The 13,945-nt window shown below is 35.1% G+C and overlaps 1 long non-coding RNA gene across 2 annotated transcripts in view; it reads left to right on the forward strand.

The window, feature by feature from the left end:
* Positions 1 to 13,945, forward strand: part of LOC147578193 (uncharacterized) — a 150,772-nt gene that overhangs the window by 38,038 nt on the left and 98,789 nt on the right. For both annotated transcript variants that reach the window (XR_015254907.1, XR_015254908.1), the window contains exon 3: positions 495 to 599. This is a non-coding gene — a long non-coding RNA (uncharacterized LOC147578193). The remainder of the gene's footprint in view (positions 1 to 494; positions 600 to 13,945) is intronic.

The following is a 13,945-nucleotide window of genomic DNA, read 5'->3' on the forward strand; positions in this document are numbered from 1 at the left end:
ATTTGGCACATGTTAGGCACTCTATAATTTATATATGAAGTATTTTATATGAAAAACTGAACCCAAAATTATCTATAATGTTCTATAATCCATTATATGAAAATAATTATTAATATCATCACCTTCCTGGTTGAAAAGTTTTAAGCATTATGGGACCTGGCAAATAGAATTATGAATACCATCATAGTCCTGGGTAAAATTTTTTAAGATATAGAAGCTGGCAAATAGTGAGAACTACTTAAGCATTATCTAACTAGACAAAGTAATCTGAGTGTTTGAATAATGTCCTATCACAAAATAGTCATTTCCGTGATTTATTTAATTTCCAAAACAATAACCCTGTCAGTCTTTTTCTCCAAACCCATTATATGGCTTGCCATTTCACTCAGTAGAAAAAAATTCCATATAGTGGCCTGTAAGATATCAATAATATAGCTGCTTATTTTCTCTTTCTAATTCCGCTAATTTTGTTTACTCTAACTCCATCCACACAGGCTTTTCCGCTTCTTGCTTCCTCTGCCTCCAGTGACATTCTACTAGATATTTTGATGGCTACCTTGTCATCAGCTTCGAGGATTTACATAAAATTCGCCTTTTTGGTAAGTTCTTCTATGACCACCACTTTTAAAATTGGAGCTTGCATTTCTTACATTCACTATCCCCACATTCCTGATTTATTTTTCTTCATAGTACTTCATATAAACTGACATTCTATTTGTTTTAATTATGTGATTATTCACTGTCTACATTTTCCTACCTAAATGTAAATTTTGTAGGGGTTTTTTATTCACTGCTGTATCCCCACTCTGGACCAATGCCTAGCACATTGTATATGCTCAACAAGTATTTGGATGAATGCTACTAGGTTATAATACCTTAGCATTTTTTATACTTCTATACAATCATTTAATATTGAATATTATGCATTTGTGTGTCTGTCTCCCCACTAAAAGGAATTGTTCAAGTGCAAGGACTATATCTTATTGATCTTTGAACCCTTCAGTTTATATAATATCTGGAAATAAGTAACTGTGCTCTAATATATGTTGATCGAGCAAACAAATGAACTAAAACTCAGCCGTCTGTGTACTTTTCAAGTAGCACTTGCTTCAGTGCATCTTCTGATGTTTAAAAATTGAAATTTATTATGTATGCCAATCAGAGAAACTCTAAGCTAGAGGCTTACTCTGAAACATATTTTCTGTTCTCATTCTTGTCTTAGCAACTCACTTGGCAGTGTTTGGTAAGTATAATTACCCATGTAAAATACTTAGAATATTTTCAATAAATTTGAAAATATTTTACATTTCCTTATTTCATGTCTTAAACATATGCAAAGAGTTTCATTAAATTTTAATTTTTTCAAGTATTCTGAGCATTATCTTCTCCATCTATTGAAAATGTTCTTTGTCTTTTTTTTAATATTTGCATTCAATTTGCAGAGTGCAAGGGAATGATTGGTAGTTTGTATCTTAGGCAAAATAACCAATCATAAAATATTTTAACATTCTTTTAGAAACTAATATATTACATGTTTATGCCATTGGATGTTATGTGTGTGTCTACGTGTATGTATATACATATACATGTACATATGCATATACATATACATACACATACATATACAGCATATACATATACATCTGCCCAGTATACTTTTCAGTCTATTACTCTGTTTATTGTCGTCACTGAACTCATAAATTTCAACAATCTTCTTTTAGGCTTCGATTGAAAGAACTCCCACTCTTTTTTTTTTTTTTTTCTTCTTCTTCTTTTCCTTTTTTTGGAAGGTGGGGTAGGGTGGAGGGGTGGGGGATGCTGATTAGTATGACTCTTCCAAGTAGCGCAAATACATTTCACAATGTGATCTTTGATAAATGTCCAAATGGATTTTAAACTAAATTGAACTGCTTTTTATTGAGCCCATAATTTATTCCAGCCATCTGTGTCACACACACAAAAGTTTGTTTCTTAAGGGCTTTCTGATATTTTTTGTCCCCCTCAGCAACACCATTAGGATATAACAACATTAACATATTTCAGGATTGACTTTGGCCCCCTAAAGAATATAATACCTCTTTCAGTCAATAAACATTTTCAACACAACTATTTGCAATTTGGAGATTAAAAAATATGGAACCAAAATCATTCTTTTGGCATCATACTTTCTATTTAAAGGCCACCAAATGTTTCTTTCTGAGAGATTGTATTGAGCGGTTAGGATCTTGGCATCCACTATTGTTTTAGGGAAAGATTTTCCTGGCCCACACTTGTTGTTGCTGGATAATGAATGACTAGAGTATATGGACAGAGCCACCTTCCCATCTGTACTAGCCTTAACTACCATTGATTGCTGTGTTGCGTCCTCTGTTGAACCATGCATACTTAATCATTAATTTTACTTAGAGCTAATAAAAATACCTCTCTTCGTTGATCATCTATTGTGTACCTAGGGCATCACAAATATTTCTGATTTAATCATCACAATAATCTGAATTTAAACATAGAGAAATTCATTCTTATATATTTTATTGGAATTTCTGATGACTAATTTTTTGTAGGAATTACTAAAACAATACGAGAAATTTGTGGATTTAGTTTGTATTAACTGCATTGTAATTTATAAAGTGCATTTTTAGTTTTCTTCATAGAGAATGACACTTTTAAAGTTCCTACTTTGCTAAACAGTGCATTAGACTTGATGTTAATTATCACAGTGTAAGGAAGACAGGCTTAGTAAGATTAACCATATTTTCACAAGATTTGTAGGTAACTGAGCCTGCCCAGGACTCTTTCACTCAATATAACTTCTATGTTGTTATTCGGCCTTAAATATAGTAGTAGCCTGTGATCCCCCACAGAATCTGTCTATCTAGCTAGCTAGCTAGCTATCTTCCATTATATTCTATCTATTCTATTCTATTCTATCCTATTCTATTCTATTCTGTCTGTGACCTATAATAATCCTGATGTATGGGAAATCATATTATCTCTATCATGGTTTTTCTGTGCTATAATATGAAACATTTCATATATATGACTACATATAAGAAACAGATATGACTGTATCAACTATATCCTAAGTAAATACATATATTTGTGGTTGGTACATACAGTAAATCCATGCCTAGATGATGAGCTCTATTAGAAACTTTCATGCTAATATAATGTGTTAAATACTGTGTCATCTTTCTCCCATCATTTGAACTTAGCTAAATTGCTAAACATATAACATGAATTTCTAAAAAGCTTGTATCATGCATTGATGCAAGAAGTAAATTCTACTTGAAAATAGATTGTTCTGAGAATAAGAAAAGTGTGGCTGAAGTGATAAAAATAGAGATAGATGAAAGAATTTGAGATCATTTAATGTAGAGAAGATAAAGCTAGTTCAGTTTATTTTTTTCATATTTATATAAGCTTTTTTTGATAGTAACAGCAAGCAATTGTTTTCTATTTTGACATCAGATCAGGAAATAGGCTTAATAAATTATGAGACAGTTTAATTGGAGATAAGAAAGACAACTTCTATACCAAAGTAATAAAACATTAGCATTGACTACTAAGTAAGATATTAAGCATTTATACCTGGAAATCTGCAAAAAGGACATAAACAACCATGTATCCCTGCCAGAGAAAGGCAAGCTTCTGGACAATAGGATCTCAAGCTGTCTTTCCTAATTTTTTGTTTTATAGATATCACTCTTTCCTTACTTTCCTTCCAGCTTTCTCTGCTACTTATAACAATACATTAAGCAGTAACAATTTCTGGCTTTTATTTTTAAACACATCTGATTATAAGAATATTAACTGCAGTTTCTCTTTTACCTTCCATTGTCAAGAAGTGAAAACAGGGGCACTTGGCTCAGTTGGTTAAGCATCCATATTTGGCTCAGGTCATTATCTCAGAGGTTCCTGGGTTCAAGGCTCACATCAGGCTCTGTGCTGATAGCTCAGAGCCTGGAGCCTGCTTTGGATTCTGTGACTCCTCTCTCTCTGTCCCTCCCCTGCTCATGCTCTGTCTCTGTCTGTCTCAAAATTAAATAAAACATTAAAAAAATTTTTTTAAAGAAGTGAAAACAGTGATACATCAGCCAGTTTTTCAGGAAGAATACATATTCCAAGGTAGATCACATTTATAATGTATCCCTTAACATACATATAGCAACTAGATGGGTGGTTAAAATCCTATCTAAATAATAATACTCCCTTGTTCAAAGCCTATCAAGGGGTACCTAGATGACTCGGTTAAGCAGTGACTTCTGTTTGGGTCAAGATCTCCTTGTTTGTGGGTTCGAGCCCTGCATTCAGGTTCTCTGCTGTCAGCAGAAAGCCTGCTTTAGATCCTCTGTCCCCTCTCGTGCTCTCTCCCTCTCTGTTTCTCAAAAATAAAATAAAAATTAAAAAAAAAAACTATCAAGGCTTCTCATTGAAACTTAAGTAAATTCCACATTCCTTAGAATGGTCTATAAGGCCTGACCTTTCTGAATATCCCTATATCTCTGATTTCATTCCCTCCCTTTCTTTTCCAGTTCATGCCACTTCAACCACTCTGGACTTAACCATTTGTCCAATATACCAAATTCGCAGCTCTTTCTATTCTTTGTCCTTGGATTAACACCAACATGATACAGAACAGGTGACCATTCAGCAATGTTGCATCAGGATTTTCTACACATAGGGAATAGCAAGTATAAAGCTGTAAATTCTCTCTTTCTGTCATTTTCTCCCGAACATGCATAGACAAACATACATATCAATGTCATTCTCTTTCTTCTGAATATTTTTCTTTGCTGCATACACAGTGACATTATATCTGTATTTGTATACTTGCTTATTGTCAGCTTCTCCTTCCATATCATGAGTACTGTGATCAAGGACTGTTGACTTTTTTATTCTCTACTGTATTGCCCGTACCTAGAATAGTGTCTGGCACATGATAGACATTTAATAAATCAACCTTTCACTTCACTTTCAATTTGAAAGTAGACATTATTTCTGCAATGGTAAAATCTGATGAAAAAAAATATTGTTTATAGTTGCAACTATAGCCAAAGTCAGTGTATTTGTGACTGAATATTATGCTTCCCATCCTTATAGGTTACCGTCATGGAAAGAGAACTGTAGTCTGGAGGTGAAGTGGGAAGTACAATTTGCAGAAATCATATCACTTATTCTTTCTAAAACGAATCAAGGCTTATTGTCTTGGATAAAAATATATTATAAAAAAACTTATAGGTGAGCCTCCTTTCTTCATATAAGAAAATACTTTATGCTTAAAGAATGTGATTCACTCTCTGATGTGAGAAGAATTTATTCCATTCCCTGTCTGAGAATTTCATTGCCATTTGCATGTTGCCTGGAATACAAATTGTACTTAGTAATCAATCAGTGTTTAATTGCGCTCAAGTAAACCCTTGTAATCAGACTTGCTGTAAAAATGTTAAGGTGTGCAAAAAGCATAAGGTGGCATTTTCCCCTCCTTCTTATTATGGCTGTGTAACTTCCATTAATACTAATAGGAGGCACAGCTGGTCGTCAACAGGAGATTACAGGTTGCTGCTTAAATCGTATTTTATTTTTATACCTTGGCAAGATTTATGTATTGAAATCAGGTGGCCAGATTTTTGCTGTTGTTAAGAAAGCTTTTACTCTGAAAGAATGAGATTGGGGGAGGGAAATTGAGTTTCAAATTTTTTTATTTTAGGAATATAAAGACTCAAAATCCAAGCAGCAGCTTGTCCTTATACAGCAAGTCTGTCTTATTCTTTAGCACCAGCTGGAGTCCCATTTCTAATTTGCTGTGAAGAATTAAGTGATTTGAGACCCATACCCTGGAGTATTTGACCTCCAATGTCAACCAGCTAGCTTGCAATTCCCTTGGCTGGAAAGTTTCTCCAGAATTGATTTGAACGAACATCAGTTAAAATACTCTGCAATTTGGTAGTAAATATCACTGCAAATCTGAGTACAACTTTATAGCCATGAAAATAAACACACTGTAGAATATTAAGGAAAAGAGTTTAGGAAACATGAAAAGTCTTGGTGATCAGAAATGTGACAATAGGACCTTTCACCTCACAATCATTAGTTTGAGTTTTGCACAATTGGGTGGCTTACTGGCTGAAGACAGTTGTTTGTGGCGTATGTGAGCTATGTCGGTGCTCTCATACTCATTTCTTTTTGGTCAGATCCATTTGTCATAAAACAGCTATTCCTGTCATTCTCAAATGCCATGGTGTTGACAATCCTGAAGGAGAATAGAAAGACTAATAAGGACAGAGTTAGGGCAGTATCCTCATTACTCCAAATGCAAGTCGAAGTCTCCTTTCATCTCAGTCTTGTTTTTCTTATATTGTTGTCCTCATCTGGATTGTTGTCCATTTTTCTCAACACCAAATCTAGTCTTTCAAATCATTTAACTCATTTATTCTCCCTCTCCATGATACTTCTCTCAGTAATCCCTGTGATTAGTACATTTTTCTCATCCCTGACCTTGTTTGGTTTCTAGTTACCTGATAGTAGATAGATTACCAGTGTGAGTAATGCTATTGTAGATGGGAGAAAAAATGTCACCATCTCCATAACTCTTGTTCAACAACTCTATTCTTATTCTCTCTCTTCATTTTCTACTTCCATGGAGCCATGTCCTGCTTCTTACTGCAAAATCTCACCTGGCTTCTTACCCTAGAAATACTTCCCCTGACCATCTGTAGTTCTAGTGTCCTTATTTTGCTACTGACTACCATAATTTGCTGTACTATGTACCCTAAACCATGAACGGTACAACAAAAGCTTACAACCAGAGAAATTTCCATTCATTTGACATGATAAAGTCGATCAAAAAGGAAGTGACTGAATAGTATGAAACAGAAAGTGAAATCAAAAGATATAGGCACGTTCTGAGAATCCCTGGTTGGAAAATTAAATAATGATTACCTTTCATAGTCTATTTTCCCATATATGTTAATTCTATATGTTTGCTGGGGTACTTAGTACATTTAATACTATTTTTCAAGTATATTAAGAGTTAATTTAGACTTTGTTCAATTCCCCAAACCTTGAACTTGTGTTTTTTTTTTTTTCATGAGTAAAACTACATGGTTGGCCTGAGTAATAAAAAGAGCTACCATTTATTGAGAAATTACTGTACTGCATTAAGTGTATTTATTCACTATCTCATTCAATACTTTATCTGGGGGGCTATTATGTTGCTTGTTTTACAATAGAGAAAATTGGGCCTTCGGGAGTTTAAGTCCCTTGACAAAAGTCACACTGCCAGAATTATCAAGGTTTCAGGCTGAACCTAGATATTTCCAACTCCACAGCCTATTTTTTTTTTATTAATGTTACATGAAATCTCTTTAAATCCCAGTATACTGTGATTTGGTCATCCTGTTTAAGCACCTAAAGATCCAGCCTGAGATTCTACCACAATATATCAAATTTGCTGTGAGAAATTACTATGCTTATACTTTCAACTCTGTACTTTACTTAACATACATAGTAGAATGAAGAAGGAGAGTTGTGTTTCTGTGCCATTGTATACGAATCCTTGCTCGTTTAAGTCTTTGTCACCAGGTAGAATTTTTTTTTTTAATTTTTTTTTTTCAACGTTTATTTATTTTTGGGACAGAGAGAGACAGAGCATGAACGGGGGAGGGGCAGAGAGAGAGGGAGACACAGAATCGGAAACAGGCTCCAGGCTCCGAGCCATCAGCCCAGAGCCTGACGCGGGGCTCGAACTCACGGACCGCAAGATCGTGACCTGGCTAAAGTCGGACGCTTATCCGACTGCGCCACCCAGGCGCCCCTAGAATTTTTAATGTAATAATCCATTAACTGATTATTTCTTTCTTATCTTTAAGAACATACAATACACATTGTAGAAGACTGAATAAATGCTCAACAAATGATTGTAGCTTCAAATTGACATTTTAATAAAGTTATCAAGTCATGGAAATTCAGAGATTGTGCCCCTGAAAACCTTAGCGTTAATATGAAAGAAAAAAATTTACCCTACCTCCTATTAAATACCTAAGACTACATATAATACATATCTTGTTTTTCTACTAGTTAGGTTTTGAGGTATAGATGATCATTTAAAAAAATTAACGTTTATTCATTTTTGAGAGATGGTGAAAGAGCATGAGTGGGGGAGGGGCAGGGAGAGAGGGAGACACAGAATCCGAAGCAGGCTCCAGGCTCTAAGCTGTCAGCACAGAGCCCAACATGGGGCTTGAACCCTCAGACCGCAAGATCATGACCTGAGCCAAAGTTGGACGCTTAACCGACTGAGCCACCCAGGCGCCCCAGGTGATCATTTTTTTATCACATTTTTATTTTTTTCTCTAAATGTGTGATAAGAAAAATGAAAACAAAAAAGTAAGAGAGGAAATATAAAGTACTAGTAATTCTGCCGTCAGTGTTTTTATCTATGTCAATTTATACAATTGTTTTACACAACTGGTATTATTTTAATAACCTTAATTTATAATCTGATTTTCTTTTATTTAACACAAAATATGACATTTAGTAGATTCATGTTATTCTAAATGTTGAGTATTCAATGATATATTTGTAAGTATAGGCTAGGCTATGCTGCAATAACAAATTACTACAGAAACTTCAGAGACTTAATACTACAAAGGTTTATGTCTTGCTCATACTACATATCCTATTTGAGTGGGCAGGGACAATCTGCTCTATATAGAATGTAGGTCCTAGATTTCCAGAAGCTCCACTTTCTTTTGATTGCAGAACCTATGACCTCCTCAGTCACTGCAGCACATTATGAAGATTCAGGGAGTTTTTACCTGAGCAATGACCCACTTAAACCAGAAATGACACATGTCGTTTTCACACATAGTCCAATGGCCAGAACAAGTTACAGCACCCTGCCTAATTGCAAGGGTTTTAGAAATGTAAAGAAACACGTGGGATATTTTATATAACTAATCTTTCTCAACTTCTTCCTTTAATGTAATTCTTCTGGCTTTATACTTAACAGAGGTTTCTCAAAGTTAGGATTATCAAGAAAGGCATCCTCTTCCCTTTTCTCAAGTGTTGATAAAAATGTGATAGTTACTAACCTTGGACTTCAGACTTAGGTTCACCAGAAATACAACTTTATTTTATAATTTGAACCTAATTTTTCTTTTGAATCCTTAATTAACCAAATGGAGAAGTCAAAATCTCAGCAAATTTAAAGCTACTTCTCCCTTTCTCCCAGAGTTGTTTCTAAATTCTAGGGGGTTAATAAAGTGCCAAAGTCTCAGGAAAGTAGATACCTGGTCTTTGGTCATTTTCATTTTTCTGTGCGATGAATGATGATATGGCCATGATCTTTTCTGCTCACTGGTCCATGTATGTAAGTACATTCTGCTTCTCTTTCCTGAAGACAAGGCCTCCAGAGCATCCTGCTCTTTCTTCTATGGGGCATAGAGAACACATTATTCTGCTCTTCTGGCCACAGTGGGAATTTGTCAGGGCTGGGGTGAGGGTGAGGGATTGTAAAACAGGCAGGGATCATGTTCTTTTCTCAGAAACCTACAAGTGACTAATTTTTCATCCTTGATAGGTTGGATGAGGAGTGAAGAACTTGACGGATCACATTTGCTCCCAAATCTTATGATGTAACATAACCTTGTTCTTGGACCTTAGATTTTGAAATTAAAAAACTAAAATTCAACTTTTTACTCATGTTTTATTTACCAACCTTCATCTTAGGCTATAATCACACTGAATGAATACAGGAAAGGCAAAAACAAATGAGGAAAGGAGAAGAAAAATATACTCCAATTTATCAAAATATTATTGGGTAACCTGCTGACCAAGTCCTCATGAGTGGTTTCTTCTGTATAAGGTAGTCATATTCAACACCATGTAACTATGTTATCTAATACTACCTGATTGTCCAGTGTTTATTTGGGATCATGAACCAAAAATTCTCCTGTAATAATATGTGATCCAATCATATTCTCAACCTTAGAGTCTTACTTAGAGGTTCTGATGCTCCCAGGAATAAAATTTAACTATGTATTTTTAGATATGGTGGTGGTAGGACAGGGAATTGTTATTTGTTCATTTGTTGTTTGGTTATTGCTTTTGAAGAAACACCTTATCAATTATTGGGGGAAGGTGACTCATTAATTGTGAATGTCATTTCTACGTTCCCTTCATCTGTTTCCTGGAAGCCCTATCATTGTGTTTCTAAAGAGTTATTTTCCAGTCCTCCTGCCCATCAAACAAAAATAGATAAATAGATTATGATGTCATTCTGGTAGAAGGCTTTTTAAATGAATAAGCGCTTCTTGAGATATGAATCCATATTTTCTGAGAGAAAGTGGCAGTGATAGTGGAAACCTTATGTTTTGGAGGTGGGATGAGAGTGAGAGTTGGTCCTCAGTTCTGAGTGGGAAATGGGAAGGAGTGGTGGGGAAAAAAGTGAGTGCAGCTTCCATAGGGTGGAGTATATAGACTCTTAGAAGGAGAAGCCTCCATGGTTTCCTAAGAAGACTGAGCACTAATTTCCACTGTTTTAAGGATCTTGGTAAATGCCCCTCACAGCTAAGCCAGGCAAAAGGAAGGTTAACTTACATTGGAGCCACAGCCATCGAAGGGTTTATGCAGTCAGGACAGGAATTCTAAGAAAAATAATAGAGCATACAATGGAAGATCAGTCTAATGATGGTATGGTACAAGCTTGGCCTTTTCTTTTATATTATAAACTTTTTTATAAACTTTTTATTTTAGAATAGTTTTTGATATACAGAAGTTCCAAAGATAGTTCAGAGAGTTACCATATATCTTACATCCAGTTTCCATTATTTTTTTTAATTTTTTTAATGTTTATTTATTTTTGAGACAGAGACAGAGCATGAACAGGGGAAGGGCAGAGAGAGAGGGAGACACAGAATCTGAAACAGGCTCCAGACTCTGAGCTGTCAGCACAGAGCCCAATGCGGGGCTCAAACCCATGAACTGTGAGATCATGACCTGAGCCAAAGTTGGACGCCCAACTGACTGAGCCACCCAGGCGCCCCTGTTTCCATTATTATTAGCATCTTATATTAGTATGGTACATATGCCAAATTATTGAACCAATATTGGTCCACCATGATTGACTAAGGGTCCTACTTCATTCATGTTTCCTTAGTTTTTACCTAATGGTTTTTATTATTGCAGAATTCCATCAAGCATACCATACTACATTTAGCTGGCATATTTCCATAGATTCTTCTTGGCTCTGGTAGTTTCTCAGATTGTCTTTATTTTTGTTGATCTTAACAATTTTGAGGAGCGCTTGCCAGATATTTTGTAGCATGTCCCTTAATTAGGACTTGTCTGATGTTTTTCTCATGATTACGCCGGGTTAAGAGTTTTGGGTAAGTAGACCACAAAGGTAAAGTGCCATTCTCATAGCATCATATCAGAGTATCTGCTATCCACCATGTGACTTATCACTTTTGATATTAAACTTGATCACATGGCTGAGATAGTGTTTGTCAGGTTTCTTCCCTATAAAGTTACTCTTTTTTTTCTTTCTCTCTTTCCATACCATGTGTGTGTTGTTGTTGTTGTCGTTGTTGTTGTTGTTGTTTGCTTATTCTTTTGGAAAGAAATCATTATGAGAAATTCACACTTGCTTGAAAAAGGGAAAGATCAATGGTTGTATGGAGGAGTGAACAGGTAGAGAATTATATAAAAGAAGGTTGGATTTGATCTATACTTTGAAATAAAGAGACAGGATTTGGATAGGAGGAAAGGAACAGAGGATAAGGAGTTATGCTCCCCCTCCTTGAAAGTTGAAAATCTATATAAATTATTTGGAATTTTTCTGCATGGGAACTCTTTTTTTAATTCTCCCCCATGTATTTACTTCTTCAGTCATTTACTTATATTATGGATATAATGGATATTTATTTTGTATTTTGGGTTATAGTCCACTACTACATTATATATTTTGTTGCTCAAATTGCTCCAGCATTAGAGATTGGGAACTTTTTCAGGATTGCTTTGAAATACCATTTGTGTGTGTGTGTGTGTGTGTGTGTGTGTGTGTGTGCGCGCGCGCGCATGCGTGTGTTGGTCCACTCAGGCTGCTATAACAGAATACCATAGACTGGTTGGCTTAACGAACAGGAATTTATTTCTTGTGTTTCTAGAGACTTGGAAGTCCAAGATCAAAATTCCAGCTCATTCAGTTCTTCAGTGAAGGCTCTCTCCTGGCTTACAGATGACTGCCTTCTCACTATATTTTCATATGGTGGAGAGAGAAAGAGATTAAGAGAATGAGAGATTCAGAGAGAGAGGGAGGGAGCACACACAAGCTTGTAAGATACTAATCTCATCATGGGGCCCCACCATCATCTAAACCTAATTATCTCTCAAAGGCTTCATCTGTAAATATTATCACATTGAGGATTAGGAATTCAATATATGAACTTTGGGGAGACACAAACATTCAGTTAATAACAATGTATGTGTATGTGTTCTAGCACTTTCTCACTTTCTGGCACTACAAGATGTTCCAAACTCTATTCCCTGCACCAATTCTGGAAGCAATCATTTCTCCAAGGATCCCTAGTTCCTTTTATTGGAAAATGCTATTAGAGACCAATATTTGTATACTAGGTGTACTTATTGCTAGTAGAGTGTCATTATTTCTAGGCCTTCTCAGCAGATAGAACAAGAAAATATATGTGTGCATGCTAACCCTTACATATGTAAATGTCTACAAATATTTTCATATGTATTCATCTGTGACTATATAAAATTAAATATGAGTTCCTACTAATGTTTCTATCTCTAATCCATTACAATATTGATCATTCTAACCTTCTCTTCTTTCTTTTCTGTAACCTCCTATGCCAATAGTAAGAAATCTGGTTCCCACAATCCTTACTTACTTATTCAGTTTCAGTGTACATGTATGACAGTACCAGAATTGTTACCCCAAAACTGTATGGGAAGCAATTTTACCAATTATACTACAATGCTTATATACAGTTACTTTTGCCTTTAGTTTTATAGACTACGAATTTCCACTTTTGCTTTGGTCAGCACCTGTCCCCCTACTCCCTTCAGTGAGGTTATTTCATGTATTTGTAATACAATTAGATTCTTTTGTCATAGTTTGCATTGCCTCCTGGAATTTATTAATTTCCTAAATTATTTCTTTTTAATTTGTATATATTAAAGTTTGCTATTTATGCTATAAAGTTCTATGGGTTTTTAACAATTTCGTTATGTAGTGTACCTACTATTAGTATACAGAAGAGTTTAATTGCCCTAAAATATCTCCTGTAGTTTGTCTATTGAAACTTTTCTTCTTCTAGAACCCATAACTGCTGGCATGTTTACCAACTCTATAGTTTTGCCTTTTCCAGAATGTCATATAAATGGAATCATATAGTATGTAGCCTTTTCAGCCTGGCATCTTTCACTTAGTAATATGCATGTAAGATTCATAAATATTTTTATATGGCTTGTAGCTCACTTATTTTTATCACTGAATAGTATTCTGTTACTTAGATATACCACAGTTTGTTTAACCTTTCTCCTACTGAAAGGCATCTTGATTGCTTCCAGCTTTGGTGATTATGAAGCTTGTATAAACATTTATGTGCAATATTTATTTTGGGCTTTATCTTAAAATTTCTATTTAGATATAATTCATACACCGTAAAATTTATCCTTTCATATGTGTGTGCGTGTGTGTGTGTGTGTGTGTGTGTGTGTGTGTATTTTTAAGTACATTCACAATGTTGGACAACCATCACCACTAATTCCTGAATAATTTTAGTGTAACCATTGACACCTAGTCCCTATTCTCTCTTACTCCTAACCCTGGCAACCACTAATCTACTTTCTGTCTCTATGTCTTTGCCTATCTTGACATTTCATATGAATGTAATCATACATGTTACCTTTTGTCTGACTA

This window comes from Puma concolor, chromosome C1 (genome assembly GCF_028749965.1).
Source record: "Puma concolor isolate L17-30 chromosome C1, mPumCon1.1.hap2, whole genome shotgun sequence".
Taxonomy (NCBI): Eukaryota; Metazoa; Chordata; class Mammalia; order Carnivora; family Felidae; genus Puma; species Puma concolor.